A 13,539-nucleotide genomic window follows, 5' to 3' on the forward strand; every position below is an offset into this window, starting at 1 on the left:
CGCTATCTAGCATGCATATAGAGTATTAAGTACATAAGAACGGAGTAACGCCTCAAGCAAGATGACATGATGTAGATAAACTCAAGCAATGAGATGAAAACCCCATCTTTTTACCTTGATGGCAACAATACAATACGTGCCTCACTATCCCTACTATGTCACTGGGTGAGTACACCGCAAGATTGAACCCAAAACTAAGCACCTCTCCCATTGCAAAAAAACAATCTAGTTGGCCAAACCAAATCGATAGTTCTAAGAGAAATACAAAGATATCTTAATCATGCATAAAAGAGTTCAGAGAAGACTCAAATAATATTCATAAATAATCTGATCATAAATACACAATTCATCGGATCTCAACAAACACACCGCAAAAAGTATTACATCGAATAGATCTCCAAGAACATCGAGGAGAACATTGTATTGAAGATCAAAAAGAGAGAGAAGAAGCCATCTAGCTACTGGCTATGGACCCATAGGTTGGTGGTAAACTACTCACGCATCATCGAAAGGTTAACAGAGTTGATGTAGAAGTCCTTCGTGATCGAATCCCCCTCTAGCAGATCGCTGAAAAAGGCCCCAAGATGGGATCTTACTGGAACAGAAGGTTGTGGCGGCAGAAAAGTATTTTTTGTAGGGGAACGTAGCCATAATTCAAAAAAATTCCTACATGTCACCAAGATCATCTAGGAGATAATGGCAACGAGATAGAGGGAGTGCATCTTCATACCCTTGAATATCGCTAAGCGGAAGCGTTACAAGAACGCGGTTGGTGGAGTCATACACGCAGCGATTCAGATCGCGGTCGATTCTGATCTAAGCGCTGAAAAACGGCGCCTCCGCGTTCAACACACGTACAGCCCGGGGACGTCTCCTCCTTATTGATCCAGCAAGGGGAGAGGAGAAGTTGATAGAGAACTCCGACAGCACGACGGCGTGGTGGTGATGGAGCTTGTGGTTCTCTTGCGGGGCTTCGCCAAGCGCTACGGAGGAGGATGAGGTGTGGGAGAGGGGGAGGGTCTGCGCCAGGGGAAGGGTGCGGCTGCCCTCTCTCTCCCTCACTATATATAGGGGGAAGGGGGTGGAGGAGGCGCCCTAGGGTTCCCTAGGGGAGGGGCGACGGCCACAGGGAAAACCCAAGATGGGTTTGGGCGCCCCCACCCCTAGGAAACTTGCCCCCCAAGCCGGGAGGGGTGGCTGCCCTAGGGGAGGCGCCCCCACCTCTCCAAGTTACGTGAGATGGGGTGGGAGGGGCGCTCAGCCCCTTAGTGGGCTGATGTGCCCCGTCCCCTTGGCCCATAAGCCCCCCAACGCTTGTCGGGGCCTCCGAAACCCCTTTCGGACACGCTGGTCGTCACCGGGTACCCCCGGAACATTTCCGGACTCCAATACCCTTCGTCCAATATATTGATCTTCACCTCCGGACCATTCCGGAACTCCTCGTCATGTCTGGTATCTCATCCGGGACTCTAAACAACCTTCGGTAACCACATACTATTTCCCATAACAACTCTAGCGTCACCGAACCTTAAGCGTGTAGACCCTACGGGTTCGGGAACCATGCAGACATGACCGAGACATCTCTCCGGCCAATAACCAATAGAGGGATCTGGATACCCATATTGGCTCCCACATGTTCCACGATGATCTCATCGGATGAACCACGATGTCGGGATTCAATCAATCCCATATACAATTCCCTTTGTCTATCGGTATGTTACTTGCCCGAGATTTGATCGTCGGTATTCCCATACCTCGTTCAATCTCGTTACCGGCAAGTCTCTTTACTCATTCCGTAACGCATGATCCCATGACCAACTCCTTAGTCACACTGAGCTCATTATGATGATGCATTACCGAGTGGGCCCAGAGATACCTCTCCGTCATATGGAGTGACAAATCCCAGTCTCGATTCGTGCCAACCCAACAGACACTTTCAGAGATACCTGTAATGCACCTTTATAGCCACCCAGTTATGCTGTGACGTTTGGTACACCCAAAGAATTCCTACGGTATCCGGGAGTTGCACAAATCTCATGGTCTAAGGAAATGATACTTAACATTAGAAAAGCTTTAGCAAACGAACTACACGATCTTCTGCTACGCTTAAGATTGGGTCTTGTCCATCACATCATTCTGCTAATGATGTGACCTCGTTATAAATGACATCCAATGTCCATGGTCAGGAAACCATGACCATCTATTGATCAATGAGCTAGTCAACTAGAGGCTTACCAGGGACATATTACGATCTATGTATTCACACATGTATTACAGTTTCCGGTTAATACAATTATAGCATGAACAATAGACAATTATCATGAACAAAAAATATAATAATGACCATTTTATTATTGCCTCTAGGGCATATCTCTAACAGCCTCCCACTTGCACTAGAGTCAATAATCTAGTTCACATCGTTACGTGATTAACACTCATAGTTCACATCGCCATGTGACTAACACCCGAAGAGTTTACTAGAGTCAATAATCTAGTTCACATCGCCATGTGATTAACACCCAAGAGTTTACTAGAGTCAATAATCTAGTTCACATCACCATGTGATTAACACTCAATGAGTTCTAGGGTTTGATCATGTTATGCTTACGAGAGAAGTGTCAGTCAACGGGTCTGCAACACTCAGATCCATGTGTTCTTCGCAAATCTCGATTTCATATTGTAGATGTTGCTACTATACTCCACTTGGAGCTATTCCAAATGGTTGCTCCACTATACGTATCCGGTTTGCTACTCAGAGTCATCCGGATAGGTGTTAAAGCTTGCATCGATGTAACCCTTTACACCAAACTCTTTATCACCTCCATAAACAAGAAACATTTCCTTTTTCCTAAGGACAATTTTGACCGCTGTCCAATGATCCACTCCTGGATCACTCTTGTACCCCTTTGCCAGACACGTGGCAAGGCACATCGTGGTACACAACATTGCATATCATATAGAGCCTATGGCTAAGGCATAGGGGATGACTTTCGTCCTTTCTCTTTCTTCTGTCGTGGTCGAGCTTCAAGTCTTAACTTCACACCTCACAACTCGGGCAAGAACTCCTTCTTTGACTGATCCATCTTGAACTCCTTCAAGATCATGTCAAGGTATGTGCTCTGTGAAAGTCTTATCATGCGTCTTGATCTATCTCTATAGATCTTGATACCCAACATGTAAGCAGTTTTACACAGGTCTTCCTTTGAAAAAACTCCATTCAAACAACCCTTTATGCTTTCTAGAAATTCTACATCACTTTCGATCAACAATATGTCATCCATATATACCTATCAGAAATGTTGTAGTGCTCCCACTCACTTTCTTGCAAATACAAGTTTCTTGCAAACTTTGTATAAACCCAAATGCTTTGATCGCCTCATCAAAGCGTATGCTCCAACTCCGAGATGCTTGCTCCAATCCATAGAAGGATCGCTGGAGTTTGCATACCTTTTAGCATCCTTAGGATTGAGAAAAACCTTTTGGTTGCATCACATACAACCTTTCCTCACGGAAACCGTCAAGGAAACTTTGTTTTGACATCCATCTGCCTGATTTCGTAAATGAAAATGCAGCAACTGCTAACATAGTTCTAACAGACTTTAGCATCGCTATGATTGAGAGAGTGTTATCATAGTCAATTCCTTGAACTTGTCGGAAACTTCTTTGAGACAAGTCGAGCTTCACAAATGGTGACATTAATTACCATCAGCGTCTATCTTCTTCCTAAAGATCCATTTATTCTCAATGGCTTACCGTTCATCGGGCAAGTCCACCAAAGTCCATACTTTGTTCTCATACATGGATCCTATCTCGGATTTCATGGCTTCCAGCCATTTGTTGGAATCCGGGCCCACCATCGCTTCTTCATAGCTCATAGGTTCATCGTTGTCCAACAACATGACCTTTAAGACAGGGTTACCACTGAGAAGTTGTACACACCCTTGTCGACCTACGAGGTTCGATAGTAATTTGATCTGAAGCTTCATGATCATCATCATTAGCTTTCTCTTCAACTGACGTAGTTGCCACAGAAACATCTTTCTATGATGCGCTACTCTCTGGTTGAAGTGAAGGTTCAACAACCTCATCAAGTTCTATCTTCCTCCCACTCAATTCTTTCGAGAGAAACTCTTTCTCGAGAAAGGACCTGTTCTTAGCGACAAACACTTTGCCCTCAGATCTAAGATAGAAGGTATACCCAATCGTCTTGTTTGGGTATTCTATGAAGATACAATTTTCTGCTTTGGGTTCGAGCTTTTCCGACCGAAGCCTATCGACATGAGCATCATAGCCCCAAACCTTAAGAAATAACAACTTTGGTTTCTTGCCAAACCATAGTTCATACAGTGTCGTCTCCACGGACTTAGATGGTGCCCTATTTAAAGTGAATGTATTTGTCTTTAATGCATAACCCCCCAAAATATCGGTAGATTGGTGAGGGAGTCCTGGATTAAGGGGTCTCCGGATAGCCGAACTATATCCTTTGGCCGGACTGTTGGACTATGAAGATACAAGATTGAAGACTTTGTCTCGTGTCCGGATGGGACTCTACTTGGCGTGGAAGGCAAGCTAGGAAATACGGATATGTATATCTCCTCCTTTGTAACCGACCTTGTGTAACCCTAGCCCCCTCCGGTGTCTATATAAACCGGAGGGTTTTAGTCTGTAGGACAACAGACAATCATACCATAGGCTAGCTTCTAGGGTTTAGCCTCTCCGATCTCGTGGTAGATCAACTCTTGTAATACTCATATCATCAAGAATAAATCAAGCAGGATGTAGGGTTTTACCTCCATCAAGAGGCCCCGAACCTGGGTAAAACATCATGTCCCCTGCCTCCTGTTACCATCCGCCTTAGACGCACAGTTCGGGACCCCCTACCCCAGATCCGCCGGTTTTGACACCGACATTGGTGCTTTCATTGAGAGTTCCTCTGTGATGTCGCCGTAAGGAAGGATGCCTCATCTTGTTGTCAAAAACAACATTACCGCCGGGGGAGCTCTAGCTGTCGGCCAAATTCTCCGGCTAGGCAGTTTTGTCACGACTGCCTGTTCGACCGCTGCACCGACGATGACTCCTCGGGTCATCAAAAATAGCCTCCACATCGGCTCAGAATTCGCCGAGCAGATGGATCCAATGGAGCTCTCTTCCCTAAACGAACTCTTGGATCACATCGCCGCCTTGGGAGTCGCTACGGACTATGATCAGATTGGGCTTAAACCCGATCAAAGGGAGATTAACTCTCCATCGGTCACCCATGATGTTGCGGTGGTGGAGGAACAATGCGGCAACTCTTCCTCTATTTTGAGGACTAACTATGTCCGGATTCGTGAGCTCTCCGAGCCGGATACCCGCTTACAGGAGGACATCAGCCAAGCCCTGAACCTAGAATCAGGCAGCGGGCCAGACTTATCGGGCAACACTCCGGAACCCAAACTTCCAAGATTGGAAACTCCTCAGCCCCTGGGTCTCAGATCGGGTAGGGGTTCGGACTCAAATCGACCCACCCACCCAGACGTAAATGATCTTTCCCACATCAGGAAAGAGCCCCATGAAACAGTACATCATTATTGGGCCAGATTCCTCCTTGTGATGAACAAGGTTAAGGACTGTCACGAGGAAGATGCAGTCTCACTTTTCTGCAATAACTGCACGGATAAGGGAATCCTTAACGCCTTAAGTCGCCGTGACATATCACGCTTTGCTGACTTGGCGTCCATAGTACGAAAGTACTGTGCGATGGAAAGCGCCTGGAAAACCGAAACGAAATTTTGGGATAATCCGGCTCCTAATATACACCCAGTCCAAAGTAAAAGGGTGCACTATCAGAAGACAGCCGAGCTATTTGCAAAGAAACAAAAACCCTCTACAGGGCATGAAACCGTACTGGAGGGATGGCTTAACGAACCCTGCAAAATTCATGTACAGCGGATACAATACCAACGCACAGCCTTAGAGCATGTTGGATACTCCGGCAGGTGGCCAAAAGTGGTGAGGATCTTCTTATCCCAAATGCCACGGAGCACCATCCCATGGATAACAATACGGTGTTAATAGTCTTTGAGACCTTCGCGTCAAATAATAGGCGCAAGCGAACACTCTACAGCATGGCCGAAATCTGCCACGTAGCAGCAATAAATCCGTGGAGTGACACGGCTATTACCTTCAATGCCAGTGACGAACCTAAATTCCGAACAGCCCGAGCACCAGCTGCACTGGTCCTCAGTCCAATTGTGGACGACTTTCGACTCACCAAAGGACTCATGGATGGCGGCAGCGGATTAAACCTCATCTATGAGGAAACTCTTCAAAAAATGGAAATAGACTGGAACCACATTGAGCATAGTAGCACAACCTTCAGGGGAATCATACCCAGTCGGGAGGCACGATGCGCTGGGAAAATCACACTAGATGTGGTATTCGGTACGCCAGAGAACTATAGGTCCGAAGACATTACATTTCAAGTGGACCCGTTCAACAGTGGATACCACGCCCTTTTAGGACGTGAGGCATTCACGATCTTCCAAGCCGTACCCCATTATGGGTACATGAAGCTCAAAATGCCCGGGCCCAACGGAATCATCACCCTCGCCAGTGATCCGGACACAACACTCTGCGCCGAAAACAAAACAGCGGCACTGGCCCTCGAGGCATTATCCGAAGCCCTCTCAGCCGAGGAATTAACCACGCTACGCTCCATAGTGGACAGGGACGACGTGATCCTCGATAAGAGATCCAACTCCACCTCTTTTAAACCAACGGATGAAATAGTCAAATTCCAAGTCCACCCAACAGACCCTACAAAAACAGCCTCCATCGGGGCACAGTTAAACCCCGCCGTGGACACCGCACTACGAGAGTTCCTGCGCGAGAATTGGGACATATTCGCCTGGCATCCCTCAGACATGCCAGGAATCCCACGCAGGCTGGCCGAGCATAGCCTCAATATCCTAAAGGGATTCAAGCCGGTCAAGCAAGCTCTTCGGCGTTTCTCCAAACCTGAGAGAGAGGCCATGGGAGAGGAACTAGCCAAGTTATTGGAGGCTGGATTCATCAGAGAAGTAAAACACCCGGACTGGCTAGCAAACCTGGTGATGGTACCAAAGAAGGATAAATCCTAGCGCCTTTGTGTCGATTTCAAGGACCTCAATAAAGCTTGCCCAAAGGATCCCTTCCCCCTCCCCCGCATCGATCAAATTATTGATGCTACTGCAGGACACGAGTCATTGTGTTTCCTCGACACATACTCCGGTTACCACCAAATCAAGATGGCGGAGTCCGACCAAGCCGCAACGGCATTCATCACACCATACGGTCCCTTCTGTTTCAACACAATGCCTTTTGGGCTCAAAAACGTCGGCGCAACATATCAGCGCATGATTCAGACATGTCTGGAGAAACAAATTGGCAAAACAGTAGAGGTATACGTAGACGATGTGGTCGTCAAAACCAAACACGTCGACTCTTTGATAGACGACTTGAGGCTCACATTCGACAACCTCCGAACATACGACATCAAGCTCAATCCAGAAAAATGCGTTTTCGGCGTACCAGCCGGAAAGCTCCTGGGTTTCATTGTCTTCAGTAGAGGTATTGAAGCTAATCCGGCCAAAATCCGAGCTTTTTCAAAGTTGGCTACCCCAACAGACCTCAAACAAATCCCGAAGTTAACTGGATGTGTGGCGGCTCTAAGCCGCTTTATCTCCCGCTTAGGAGAAAAGGCTTTACCCCTTTATCGCCTCCTTCAGCGCACCGAACACTTCGAGTGGACGAACGCTGCCACAGCCGGATTAGAAGAAATAAAGGCCATTTTGGCAACCAACCCAATCCTGGCCGCGCCAAACATCGGCGAACCAATGCTGTTGTACATTGCGGCAACTCATCAAGTGGTAAGCGCAGTGGTCGTCGTTGAACGGGAAGCTGACGGACATAAATTCCCTCTTCAAAAGCCGGTATACTATGTATCCACTGTCCTCACTCCATGCAAATCACGGTACCCACATTATCAAAAGATAGCCTATGCGGTATTCATGGCGTCCCGGAAGCTGCGACACTACTTTCAAGAGTGTTCGATTACAGTAGCCTCGGAAGTGCCACTTAATGATATTATAAACAACCGCGACGCTACGGGCTGGATTGCTAAATGGTCCATTGAGCTCCTCTCGTTCGACATAACATACAAACCTCGACGAGCCATTAAGTCGCAAGTATTGGCCGACTTGGCCGCCGAATGGATGGAGGCCAAACTCCCTAAAGAGTACGGCACATACTCCAATTGGATCATGCACTTCGACGGTTCTAAAATGCTGGCTGGTCTAGGGGCTGGCGTTGTCCTGACGTCCCCAACCGGAGATACCGTTCAGTACGTACTGCAAATATTGTATACAGACTCCAACAACACAGCCGAATACGAAGCTCTGTTGCATGGTCTTCGGATGGCAGTCTCCATGGGCATTCAACGCCTGGAGGTGCGTGGGGATTCAAACCTTGCAATATCCCAAATAAATGGAGACTTTGACGCCAAGGATCCGAAAATGGCGGCCTACCGAAACGCCGTCCTAAAAATGTCAGCTCGGTTCGAGGGGCTCGAATTTCACCATGTGGCTCGGGAAAACAATCAGGCGGCGGATATCCTCGCCTGCATCGGCGCAAACGCGATGCGGTCCCCCCAACATATTTCTGGAGAGGCTATTCAAGCCATCCGTAGTATGGGAAGGGGACACCGATAATAGTAGTCCGGACCCGGCCAAAATGCCCGATACCGAACACTCTGACACAATCGGAGGCTCCGCCACCGAAATAACACCTTCAGCCCACGTAATAATGGCCATCATAGCCCCGTGGACAGAACCATTCTTGGCCTACCTAACTAGGCAGGAACTTCCGAAGGACCAAAATGAGGCACGCTGCATAGTGCGGCGATCTAAGGCCTACAGGGTCCATGAGGGAGAATTGTATAAAAAAGCACTACCGGAGTCCTTCAAAGGTGCATCTCCGAAGAGGAAGGGCGGAACCTTTTGGCAGAAATCCATGCTGGACTCGGCGGTCACCACGCTGCAGCCCGGGATCTTGTAAGCAAGGCCTTCCATACATGATTCTATTGGCCAACGGCCCGGGCAGATGCACAAGACTTGGTCCAACGTTGCGCCGGTTGCCAGCTCTTTGCAAATCAAAGCCACATGCCACCCACCGCCCTCCAAACAATCCCCATTACGTGGCCCTTCACGGTCTGGGGGCTTGACATGGTTGGACCCCTTAAAGGGGGAACCCACAAGAAAAAATACTTACTGGTCATGATGGATAAATTCACCAAATGGATAGAGGCCAAACCTGTTAAAACAGCCGAATCCGGACCAGTGATAGACTTCTTATCCGGGGTCGTACACCGTTATGGCGTCCCCCATAGCATCATCACTGACAACGGCACAAACTTCACTACCGATGAGGTAAACCTCTGGTGCAGCAAAATGGGCATCAAGCTCGATTATGCTTTAGTCTATCACCCACAAACCAACGGCCAAGTTGAGCAAGCAAACGGTCTTATAATGAGCGGCATTAAAGCCAGATTAGTGCGTTCCTTAACGGAGTCTAACACGCACTGGGTAGAGGAGCTCGACTCCGTACTCTGGGGGCTGCGGACCACGCCGAATCGTAGTACCGGATATACACCCTTCTTTATGGTGTATGGCGCAGAGGCGGTCTTGCCCTGTGACATAATTCATGACTCACCTGGCGTGCGCATGTACGAAGAAAGAGAAGCTGAGCTCGATCGACAGGACAGTCTGGACACCCTGGAGGAGGAGCGCGACGTAGCAAAAGCCCGTTCCGCATTTTATCAGCAACAGGCTCGCAGGTACCAAAACAGAGAAGTACGGGCCAAAACTTATAATGTTGGCGAACTAGTTCTACGCCTGCTGGATAAGAAAAAGAACAAGCTCGAGCCCAAATGGGAAGGTCCCTTCATTATTGACCAAGTTCTGACCGGTGGAGCGTACCGACTGCGGGATGCATCGACTAATCGACTCGAGCCGAACCTATGGAACGCGACCAGGCTCCGAAGATTCTACGCCCAGCGCCGCACTCTATGTTCGTCCCCTTCCTCTATCCATTTTTTGCATATACATTATCTGTCTTGTTTTTCTTTCTTTCTTTCTTTTATTCTTTCTCTAGGCCTTCAAGGGCCAACTTGTGCCTCGCTTGCACATTATAGATGCGCTAGCCGCGCTCATCATACCTAGGGGCTTCTCTCACAGAAGCTTAATTATTTATCTGGGCCTCATGCCCCGCACATGTGTTATACTTCCGCATCTACCTTTTTTCTCCATTATATGCATCGATATGACTTATGTTTTGGCCAAGCTGGGTTGCCTGGCTCTTGTATTTATGCCCTACGTTCCCGTTAATTCGGCTAGGGCATAAGGGGAGCACCTCTGCGATTGTTACTGCTGGGTCAGCTGGATGTGTACCTCAGACTGGGTGAAGCCGAAAGCTAGCGTTCTTAAGGGAATATTCGGTCGGTGAACAAAAGATGATTTTTTATTTTCCATATATGCCCCCAGATGTTTTTCCTGCGTTTCTTATCGCAATCCGGACATGCACTTTAGGGCATGCATACCCAGGGAAAGGAACCCTTAACGGAACTATTCTCCCTGGAAGATGTTTCTTACTACCCATGTAATATAACATAACTAGTTGGGCACTTGTCCGTTCAAGCACTAATGACCCCTACGCCTGGTATCCACGCATACCCCGGTTCTTATATAACTGAGCGGGTATTCGGATACACTCCGGACTATCGGGTCTCGAGGTTGAAGCGAAAAGGTCCGCCAAGACAAATGATCTACAATCCGGCTAGAAGGCATTATACATGTCACTTTAATTACATAGTCATGCAGACTGACTAAATTCCTCTTCTATACCATCCAACAGGCGGTCTAGCCTACAATCCTGTTGGGAATACTTTGCGGCTAATTCTACTTGCCCATAAACTAAGCTAACATGGATCTCTTTTCCGTCGGGCCCCACAGGTCCGACCTCGGCCATGTGATTTGGGTCAGCCTTGGTATACCGCGTCTTCACCATGGCCCAGGCTTCTCTGGTACCTTGTCGGCAGGCCGATATCTTCCATAATCGGAAGCGCCGCCGTGCTCCCTTGAGCTTCTCCGTAAGCTCTGCAACGCCCTTTGGCAGGGAGACGGATGGCCACAAGGCCTGGGCAACACCTTGCATCACCTGCCGAACTTGTTCGTGCAGATGTGAGAGCTCGGATAGAAGATCACCCGCAGACCTGGGCATTTCCTTGGCAAGACGACTCGTCAGCATACCTACAGACATAACGCTGTTAGTCGGCTTCTTCGCCGAACTCCTTCAAAAGGATTCGTTCAAGCACTTACTGAAAATGCCGTGCCGAAGCCGCTTATTCTCCTTCTCGGAGTCTGCAAGCTGGGCTCGAACATCTTTTAGTTCCACACTCAGCTTGATATTAGCATCTTGGAGATTGTTTTTCTCCCGCCTAACCTCAGTCAGCACACGTTTGCCAGCCTCTAGCTGTCGCACGACATGCTGGTCCTCCGGATTTTCTTCGGATTCATCTACAACATCTATTGTTAGATCTGCAGCCACGTCGCACACTATATGGTAACCATCATTCTTTAAAGTAAATGTTACCAGCGGGTGACTTTTTCGGTTCCTGCAATGCGGCAACAGCGGCACACAGTTGGGTCTTGCATTCCTCTAGCTCCTGCGACAGCCTAGTATTCTTCTCTGTAAGAACTTGCACAATAAAGATGATCCTTAAATCAGTTCTGCTAACTGTTTCAAGTCTTAGGGGCTACTGATACATATAAATCGTCAGATTTACTTACCCGTACATCCTTTACATACTGATCCGTGGCTCTGGCTAGAACATCTTGAGCAGCACGGAGGTACGCCTCTCCAGAATTGAAGGCATCAAATGCCTCTGGTGAGAAACAAGTGTCACGGAGTACGGCCCGGCGGCGCCTATGATTCATGGCGCTTTCCACTTTTGAGTTTGTAGCGGATAATCTATCTGCATCCTCTGTAGGGGGATTATCCGATGCCCGCCCCATATCGGCTTCCGCCTCTATGTCCGGTCCTGGCGCCCGACTGGTGGAAGCGTGATTAGTAACATCGCCGGACATATTCCAGCGAGCGCTTTTTTGTTAAAGAAACACGGGCGTCATTACATTTCGAGAAAGACGACAACCACGGAGCGGGGTTTTTGTTATACCTTTGCGCCGGCGTCTCCGTCCTGACCGCCTTCCTTTTTGGCCTACCCAGCCTCGGTGCCTCTTGTTGGCGAGTTGCTGCGGGTTTGGTAGGGCGTCCCGAATGCCTTCCCTATAAAAATGCCATATGTATATGGTGGGTGAAGTGTCTAAAAGAGGATCCTAGTTTTTGGAGTTGGGATTTTTGGTTTTTCTTACGTGCGATGCAGGGAGCAGTCCGGGATAGTCGGCCATAATGGCCACCATGGCATCATCGTAGCTTAACTGATACCAGTCTATCAGCTCCACGAATATAACCGGATCTTCTTCAAGTCCGGAGTCGAGGTCCCGGTCAGGGTCCTCTGGTTGTGGAGAAGGGCTGCTGACCTCCTTTATGGCTTTTCACAGTTCCTGCCGCAAAGTGGCAAGGTGAATACTTACGACAAATAATGCGGGAAAAATGGGAGTAAGGAGATATAACTTACCCAACTTGGAGGATTGTACATGGAGAATCCGTCCCATGGCTTGATGTGAATGAACTCCTCTTCCTCTCCCTTGAACAATTTAGACAGAATTTTTGCTAAAGCGGCAGCATTGTCTGGACCCTTACACCCGCAGCGGGTGGCATCATCTGCCTCGTTAAAACACCACAAGGGGTGCCCACGATATTGAAGTGGTTGCACTCCCCGCATTATGCAAATCGACATAACTTCGATTACTGTCAATCCTGATTGAGCCAGTGCTTTAATCCGGTTCATCAGGTAGAGGACTTCTCCATTGTCTTCCACCTGGGGGCTCCATGGGCGCCAACTTCGGCGTTTCTTCAGAGGAGCATTGCTGAACTCAGGAAGACCCCACCGAACATGGTCTGGAAGGGGAACGTCCTCCATATAAAACTATTCCAAAGGCCAGTCTTCGGACGACTTCTTCGGGGTACTGGACAGGTATCTGGTACCAGTGATGCGCCATATTTCGGCTCCTCCCACTTGATAAAGTGATCCCCTCTGTGTGCGAGGGACGAGGCAAAATAGCCATTTCCACAGCTCGAAGTGAGCCTCACAGCCCAGGAACAACTTGCAGAGAGCAACATAGCCGGCGATATGTAGAATGGAGGCAGGGTGAAATTGTGTAATTGGAGGCCGTAGAACTCCAGGAGCCCGCGGAGGAACGGATGAATTGCAAATCCGAGTCCCCTTAATAAATAAGGAACGAGGCAGACCCGTTCCCCCATAAAGGGACAGGGAAAGCTCTCCGCTTGCTCCCCGCCATTGTAGGTGGCAAGCCCGGCTCGAACGGGCACCATACACACCGG

The sequence above is a fragment of the Triticum aestivum genome, chromosome 4A (assembly GCF_018294505.1).
Source record: "Triticum aestivum cultivar Chinese Spring chromosome 4A, IWGSC CS RefSeq v2.1, whole genome shotgun sequence".
Taxonomy (NCBI): Eukaryota; Viridiplantae; Streptophyta; class Magnoliopsida; order Poales; family Poaceae; genus Triticum; species Triticum aestivum.